This window comes from Oppia nitens, unplaced genomic scaffold, assembly GCF_028296485.1.
Source record: "Oppia nitens isolate AA-2021 unplaced genomic scaffold, nextdenovo-longstitch-racon4-pilon3 scaffold36_pilon_pilon_pilon, whole genome shotgun sequence".
In the NCBI taxonomy this organism is placed as follows: Eukaryota; Metazoa; Arthropoda; class Arachnida; order Sarcoptiformes; family Oppiidae; genus Oppia; species Oppia nitens.
This window is the reverse complement of record NW_026533217.1, coordinates 605,814-616,531: the sequence shown is the minus strand read 5'-3', so window position 1 is coordinate 616,531 and position 10,718 is coordinate 605,814.

The following is a 10,718-nucleotide window of genomic DNA, read 5'->3' as shown; positions in this document are numbered from 1 at the left end:
TTTGAAAAATAATTTTTGATGATTTATTAGGAAATGTTATCATTACTCTATGTTATGTACAGTATGTATGGGTTGATAATCATTGAATATGCATATAATTTAAGTAATAATTAATTATAGATGAGTAACTAAATTATCATAGCTATTTTATTGATTCCCCATATATTTACAATTATCAAAAAATAAAATATTCAAAAAATAAAATAAAACAATATTTTATTAATTTAATATTAATTTTGAAGGTTTTATTGTTAATTTGAATATTTATACTGTACTTCATATTATTAACAAAATATATTATATTTTTTATAATAAAAATTATAATTTTCTAAATTGCTTAATTTCAATAAAAATCTTATAATTATTTTTAATATAATTATATTTATATGTAAATTATAAATTATTAAATAATTTATAATAAAAAATGTGTTTTTACCTTCCGATTAGTTATTATTATTATTAATATTAGAAAAATTTTAATAATTTTATATATAATTGGTACTGCTAGTTTTATGATGATATAAAATCGATAAAAACATATATTTAAAAAATTTTGGGGACTCTTTTAATAAAACTGTATTATTTTAATACGATATATTATATAACTGTTATATAAAATTCATATATATATATGTTATATATGATATATAATTATATACTATATATATATATATATACATTAGTATAAAATGTTATATATTTGCTGTAGGCTTTTAGTTGATTTGGTGAGTATTTACCTATAATTACGATACACTAGATTTTTTAAAAATGATATACAGTATATACAATATATCGATATTTATATATATATAAAGTATATAAATATATACATATAATTCAATACTTTTTTGCCGATTAAAATCTATGTTAATTTTGTTGTTGTTGATGATGTATACATCTAATTGTAATTATTTGGTAATTAACTGTAAACTGATTTGAATTAGCTTAAAATTAATTTATATTAACCAAATACTGTAAATGTTTTTTAAGCTAAATAATAATAATAATAATAACAAAATACATCATTAGTTTTAGCCATCGATTACTACTACTACTACTACTACTACTACTACTACTACTACTACTGAAGTTTAAGTTTAATGTAATAATAATAATTATAATTATTATTATTATATAACTGTTTGTATCGTATTAATGTTATATATATAAAGTATTCAAGTCAGATATAATTTGTAACCTTTATTTTAAAAAAAAAAATTATTTGTAGTAGAAATTATGATAACTGATGATATAAAATTAAAATAAATTTTAGTTTAAGGGATTGACATAAATGTGTGCATATTTTCAATTAGTATTACTAATATACAGAACTACATATATAAAATTATTATATATTTTTAAAAAAAAATACTATATTATTATTATATATTATATATTTGTTGAGAAAAAAGAGCCTAAAGTTATTGATAATCATGAATTAAAGTTTGAAGTTTACATTAATATATCAATATATATACAGTATATAAATATAAACTACAATAAGCAATATATAAACTATATATACAGTATATATATTGGATAGTATTGTAATATTTGTACATTAAATGTATTATACAGTTATACTATAGTAGTAGTAGTAGTAGTAGTAGTAGTAGTTTTTGTTGTTATGAATTATCATAAATGATAGCATAGTTTTATTATTTTTTTTGAATAATATTTTTACATAAATATTTTTATTATTATTTTACTAATAAAAAAGTTGACTTTTTTTAGAAACAATACAGTAAATGACAATAGATTATATAATTTGCATTATTTTGAATTTAATAAATAATATGTTTATATACTGTATATAATACGGCATAAAGTGTATTGTTTGCATACATTATATATACTCATGAATTTGATTTGAATTTTTTTAGTTGTTAAAAATATTAATAAATAATAATATTATTATTTTTTAAAATAAAAATCATCATAAAAAATATTGTTTATTATTATTATTATTATTGTCCTATCGATGACTGGTGCGCTGTCAAAACAATTACAATTGTTTTACATATATCTAAAAAATAATTTATGGAAATACAGATAGAAATACTGAATATAATAAATATATTTAAATTTAATGATTTAATTTTGTTGTTGTTGTTTAACATTGTGTTTGGGCGAATATAATAGTTTTTAAATATATTTATTTTGGTCAATATTTTACGGTAGAAAAAAATATTATACTATATTATAAAGTAAAATATTGTACAGAAAACCCCAAAAAAAAAGATTTTGTGTAATAAATATTTTATAAAATATGTTTTTTATGTAATATAATAATAATAATATTTATCTCATGAATTATAAACAATATAAAAATATAAATTTATAGTAATATAAATGTTTTTTTATAGAGTTGTATATTACAATATATTTTATATATATATGTTAAATATATTATTTAATGGTAAGGTCAATATATCGGAACTAATTTCAATGTCAAATAATAAAAATAATAAATATAATAATAATTTTTAATCTCTATACAAAACAGCATATTTTTGTTTGTTTATTTACAATTATATTATTTTACTAAAAATATATTTGAATGTAAAGTATATAATATGCAAATTTTTAATAATATTAGTGTTATATGAATATAGAAATTATAAATTTATATTTATTCAGTATATAATTTTTTTTTAAAATTTAATATATGTCAAATAATATTAAATAATATGTGTAATAAAAAATATTTATTTATAAAATCAAAATGATAATAATTCTAGATATATAAAAGTTTTTTAAATATAAATTATGAATATTTTTTTTGTTGTTAACTAAATTAACATTAAAACTTCTATCCTATTGTTAGTTAGTGTAATAACAAAAATATTTGAATAACAAAAATTGATTTTTTACAAAATAAAAAATTGCGGATACAATGTCTAATAGTTGTAACTAGAGAGCGAAAAGTTTCGGACCCGTACCTGACCCGTACCTGATCTGATACCTAAAATCTCGGACTCGGACCTGACCTAACATAGGGTACAAATTTACCTGACCTGACCTGACCTGACTATGTAGGTCCGAAAATAATTTTATCAAAAAACAATTTTATTTATTCTATACCCGCAACAAATTTCTCTAAATTAACTTTAATTACTCGGGATTAACGATAACTGATAGTAGATCTAACTTAGATTCTAATAAAGTTAATATGTTATTATTTATTAGATCAAAACCATCATCTTTTGTAATATTTTATGTTTAATTTATACAAATATTTTATAAATAATAATTTAATAAATTTTGTGTTTGATTGTCATATTTTGTAATAATTGTCGTTTAAATAATGAATAAAAAATTTTCGGACCTGACCTGACCTGACCAAAAAATTTTGGTGTTCGGACCCGTACCTGACCTGACCTGAGCCCTAACTTTTACCTGACCTGACCTGACCTGAAAAATCAGGTCAGTTTTCAGTCTCTAGTTGTAACTTATATTTTTGTAAAACAATGCTTTATTATTATTATATATATATGTAATAATTTACTAATAGTTTTTTAAATGTGAAAAAATCATAGTATTTCCCACCAAATATATATTGGTACCCACCAAAAAAAAATATATTATTAAATAACCTTCAATTATATTATAGCTAAAAGGTATTTAGCATTTATTTTATGGCTACACTAATTTTTAACTATAATTTTTTTTATACAAGAATAACAATTGATTAAAATTAATTAACATTTTTTTTGAAAAGCATTTACTTTTAATTTATATACAATTATAATGTATAACACACACAATTAAAATGTTTAAGAAAATTAATTATATATTTTAAATTATTGATTATGTATTTTATTATTTTTTAATAAGTATTATTTATGTTAAGTTTTCTAATAATAAAATTATTTTATTATACAGTATAATAATATAACATTTAAAATAGTTCATTATTAAATCAATACATAGTATGATATAATATTATAATAAAATAATATAAATAAAAGGATTAAGCACTATGTTATGTAAAATTATTTTAATTTGAATATATAATATATTTATATACATTTAATATATAATTTTTTCTAAGTATGTCATATCAAACAAATAATTATAAATATATTAATTTTATATATATACTTAATTATTTGTATATTTATTTATATATAATAACTAATATTATAAATTCCATTGGTTTAACAAATTTTCAACAAAAAAAACATTTAAGCTTTCAATTGAAAATTTTAATAAATCAAATTACTAGTATACAAGTATATATATATGAAATAAATACTATAAATATATTATATAATATAATTGTTATTATTATTTTTCATATAATTGTATTATGTGATTGATGTTATAATTAGATGATGGATTAAAATATTGTTACAATAAACTTAATATTAATGTACAGATATATATATATATATATATATATATATATTTATAAAAAACATTAATTCAATATTATTAATGTTGTTTTTTGTTGTTAATATACTAAAAATTTATTAAACAGTAGTTTTACTCATGTTATGTACAATTTGGATATGAATTAAATGAACTATAATTTTCAATTATAAATATAATTTTCTAAAAAATATTTTTATTGTTATAGTGTTAAATCATTATATTAACAATAACAAACATTTATAAATAGTATTTATAAAATCACATATTTAATTATTAGCCAATTTTATTAAATATTTTTTGTTAGTTTAATATATATTGATATATATAAAAAATATCACGATATGATTTTTTTCTGGCACTTTATATTATTCAATTGTGATATAATAATACTACTGTATAATAATAAATAAATAAAAATCGTGATTAATATATAACAAAAGGGTTATATTAACTTTTATATTAACTTTTATATGCGAGTAAAAATTATGATACATTGAATTATGTTTTGTTGATCCAAAATACTATATATATATAAAAATTTTTTAAATATGTTAAAGTTATATATATGTATATAAAAGTTATTTGACATATTATTAACATTGAATTTGGCATATTATTGTTAATATTATGATAAATTACTTGTTAATGTCTATGAAAAAAATAATTATAACACTACCTACTATTGAAAATTTTATTTTACAGTATTATACAGTATTATTATTATACAACAATATTTTAAAATTATTGTAGATTAATAATATACATATTATTATTTTCTTATAATATTTACAGATAAAATTATTATATTTTTTTTGCAAATAAATAACAAATAAATCAAAATATATTTAAGTATAATTAAATATATAATATATAAATGTATTTTTTATTATTATTAATATTATGCAAACAATTTTGTGTATCACAGTTTGTTTCATTGTTTATATTTCAAAAATAATATGTTTGATTTTAATTTGCATAATTGATTTTATTTACAATATATATATATACAATGTATTATCAATTTTTATTTGTTTGACTCTTATATAATTTGATTGAAAATATAATTTTATATCCTATATAATATTTAAATATTTTGGCTTTTAAAAAATATTTTTAAAAAATTATATATAATATTATAAGTTATATATAAAAATAAGTATAAATAAATACTGTATATTAAAAATGTGTTATTTATTTTATATAAATAAAACAATTGACTTTATGTCTACAATATAAATATATATATTTTTAATAAATTATATATTGTAGCTATAAATTGTTGTTTATCACTACTAAAATAAATTTGAACCCGTATATAATTTGAATTGCAAATTTTTCCAGCTAAACACATTTTAAATTGAAAATAATTGCTGATTATATAATATAAATATAATTATTTGTATATATATATATACAAGTTTAAAAAAATAATATTTATAATAATAAACAAATATGTTGCTACTATGCTATTGTAGTAATAACATGGATTAAAAATATATCATATAATAACATTTTTAACATTTTTCTACAAGGTTAATAAAAATAAATAAAAAATTTTATTATAAATTGAAAATTTTGTACAGTATATATATCAATTATTAAACATATATATACTGTACATATAAATATTACTTAATATTTATCTAACTGTAAAACTACTATTAAATATGAATTAAGATTAATTTTATAACTTTATAGTAGTCAAATAAAATTGAATTAATTGAGTATAATTACTATTAAAAGTTTTTAATACAGTAAAATTACACATTATATAAAATAATTAAGTAATATTTTGTAATACTATAATAATTTTCATAACAATATAACTATAATAGTATAATAAACCATAATTTTATTTTTAGTTTTATCTCTAAACAAATCATAATATCCGTTTTTTTTCAACAAATATTTTTATTTTGATAAATTTAAACTACTGTATAATATATAATAAATAAGATTATATTTGAATTAAGATATATATACTGTATATATAACATTAGAGACTAACAATTTTGTTTATTGATTGCATAATTGCTTGAGAAAAAATGTTGGGAATATTGCAAAAAATATCATAACTAATAACTACTACTAATAATAATAATAGCAAAAAAGGTGTCTTTTTTAATAAAAAAAAGACTAATTTATGAGATTTTACTACTATTACTACTACTGATAAATATAAGCCCACTTTCGTCGGTAAATATTATAAAACATTAGTAATAATAATATCTGAATCTTCTCTCTCTCTCTCTCTCTCTCTCTCTCTCTCTCTCTCTCTCTCTCTCTCTCTCTCTCTCTCTTTCTCTTAGTTAACACTAAATGTCAGTCCCTTAAATAGGATTGACTCCCAATTCCTACTATACAACTGTATAAATATATATATATATATATGAAAACAGGATTGACTGGCACTGGTGTATAGCCTAGGCTTAGATACTTTGAAAAACAGCATTTGAAATACTTTTCAAAAAAAAAACATTATACTGTATATATATATATATATAACTTATTATATATTTAATATATATTTCCCATCACTATATATATATATATATTCAATATATTTAGAGATACACTAATACCTGTATATATTTATTATATATATATATGTGTGTCTTTCAAACTGTTTGTGTCTATCGTTAAACAGCATAAACATACTGTACTTGTAGTAACACCGATATTAATAACAGTTTTTTATATACAGTATATATATATATAACATATTTTCAGTATATGATAATAATAATATTGTAATACTAATACCCAACTATCTATTTGATAAAAAATTTATACCAACTATGACTGACAAGTAGTACAAATTATAAAACTTTTATAAGTTTTGAATTAAAGTTTTTTTTATTTAAAAAGTTTTTTTGTTTTTTTTTCTAACTCTACATACAGTATATAAAACAACGTTTTTCTCTAAAAATTTGTTATTAAAAAATATTTTCAATCGTGTATTACAAATTGTGATGTAAATTATAAAAATTTTATTTTAATAAGGATTATATTTGCTAATAATAATAATAATAATTTAATTTAAGATTACAAAAAAAAATTATTATAATATGATTGAAAAATTTTTGTTAAAAAAAGTTTCATGTTAACAAATTAATTTTATATTAATAATATATATATAAAATATTTAATAACAATCAACAATACTAATAATCATTATCATCAAAAAAATTGTATGGTTAAAATGTTTGTCAACTTTTGCTGCTACCGGTGCTGTTGATACAGGTGCTGATGATGATGATAATGATTATGATAGTAGTATGTGTTGTATGTGATGTGTGTGTCAAACCCCCACCATTTAGGACTATGACAACCACTACTAGTGACAAATGAAATGAGTCGTCTAAAAGTGATATACAAATTGAAAACTAGATGCCATATATTGTTTATTGATGGACAACTACATATTGGACATTATTATTATCATCATCTAAATAATATAGAAATATATTGTTAAATATATTGTATATATATATTTATATAGAAATGTGTTAACAACAAAAAAAAATTTAAGTGCAAAGCGATGCCATTATTTATCGCTAGTTTATTAACTAAACTGTTGGTTATGGCAGGCATTGGCAACTATGTGGTACAGGAGTCCAAGTTTGTGATAATTAAGTCTGAAATGAGCGAATCAATGAAAAGGCATGCCTTGGGTACGGCAATGGTAGCCTTTGAAGAGCCAGGTGTACCCATAAACTCGAAAAAATCCGATATTGCCATCAAATTGGCCGAAGAGTTTGACCATCAATACGGAAAACATTGGTTCTGTTTGGTTGGTCCGCCCGGGTTTGTCTCACATTTTGATTATGTCGACGGAACTCTACTATGGTTTTCCTATAAGGACATACAGGTTATCATGTTTCGTATGGCCAGGCCATCCCAGACGGATATTATTAGGTAATAATAATAATTTTGTAAAATACATACTAATAATACAGTTAATACGGAATTTTATTGTTTATGGGGTAAAGTTCATTGAAATTAAATTATCGGATATATATATATATATACTGTATATTATGTTAATTTATTATTTATGATATAACGGTATAAACTATTTGATAACTTAAAGAGATTATTGGGTATATAAATATAAATTATTTTGTTTTTCTAAAAATAATATATATATATCTATAAATTTATAATCATAATTATATTAAATTTATTTAAATCCTAAAACGTCTAGGAGATTTGAATTTGTTTTTTTAAAAAAATTTAAAAATTAATCTATTGACTTATATCATACAGTATAATAATAACTTATATAATATGAAATTTATATCATTTTTTTTATAAATTATTTATGTAAAGTTTACATTAAGTAAACAACAATATAATATCATATATAATAAGTTACAACAAAATAAGTATTTATAATTTTAACTAAATTTAAAACATCAAACAATTTTTTATTAATATCAAGTTTAATTTTTTTTTAAATTTTTTGCCTAATGTTAAATAAATAACTAATATTTATTTTATATAATTACTTACACAATCTTAAGTTTATTTATAATTTTAGTTTTTACTAACTTTTTTGTTTGTTATTTGTTTATTATACAGTAAAGCAATTTTAATGACGCAAATACTAATTAGACAACAATTTTTTTTAAGTTTAATTAAAAAGTTTTCTTATGTATACTGTATGTAAAGTTTTATTGAATTGAATTTTTTTTTGATTTAATATATTTGTCAATTATATAATACATGTAAATATTTTTATTTTGTATTAAACTAGTAACTAGTTATCATCAATATATATATATATATATATGATATTATTGAAATTTAAACAAAAAATAATAATTTTATCAAGATTTATTAGATTCAATTTTGACTAAAATTAATAACATTTAAAATGATAAATATATACAGTAATAGTTTTTATATTATTATGACAGTTTAATTATTGTATATTTTTTAATGTTAAAACTTATTGTAATAAATAATATATAAATTTATAACAAAAAGTTTTAACATTAGTATTTTAAAGATATATAAACTATTATTATTTTAAAACTATAATTCAATACAATAGATTTAATTATAGTGTTCATGTATTTTTACAATTAATGTTTAAATTTTCACATCATTTTATATTAATATATATATATATATTTCTCAATCATACAAAATCATTAATATATTAATGATAAATAAATATAAACAAATATATATATATATATCATTTGCATTGTTTTTTTTATTGTCGATTAAAAATTAATTCAAATTGTTATCATCTATTATATATAATTAAATATTTAAATATTAACATAAAAAAACATTGTTAGACATCAGTAGTAGTAGTAGATATTGTTTACTTAATTTTTTTCAACATTGATAATTAAATTGTCTAATGATAAATTAATTTTAAAATTATTTTAATTTTGATTTTGAATTTTATTTTTTTCCCAAAATTAAAATCATTAAGATGATTATAAATCTATATACAATATATATATATACATATATAGTATATACTTATCATATGTTTTTTTTTGGGTAAATATATTGGCATTTTTGTGATTATCATTAAAACATATTATATACTACAGTATATACAGTATACCGGTATATATATATATAATACTGTATATAAAGCACATATATACAGTATATATACAGTATATAATGTAAAATCAACATGATGCTCTATATGTATATATATATATTTTAAATATAATTGTATAATAACTTATTGCTAGCAATTCAAAACTATTATATATAACATATATAACTAAAAATATAAATTGATAATATAAACTACCCAGCAGCTACTAAATAAATATATATATAAATATTTAAAAAAATATTTCAAATAAACAATAAAAACAAAAACATTTCCATAATTATATCAAATTTTACAGCAATAATGATAGTGTATTTTGTTGTTGTTGTTGTTGATAAATATTTCAAGGGTATACTGTAGTAAAGGTCACCCTTTTTAATTATATAAGTGTAATGCAAAATTTGATTTTCATAATTGCTTTTTTAATAGTTTTACTTATTATATGTATATACTGTATATACCTGTATACTTTATATACACTTATATTATTGATATAACTGTATTTTATGATATATTATACTTGTAATGATGTATGTATATCATAGATGTGTCTAAAGTGATCAACTAGTTTATTATTATTATTATTATTATTATTATTATATTAAATTAAAATTTAAAATTAACACACATAGAAATAATTAATAGTTATTAAATAATTTCCTAGGGGCTTTCAATTTTTATTATAGTATTTACAATATTTTACTAATATTTTAAAGTATATATATTGATAATTTATTTATTTTAATTATAT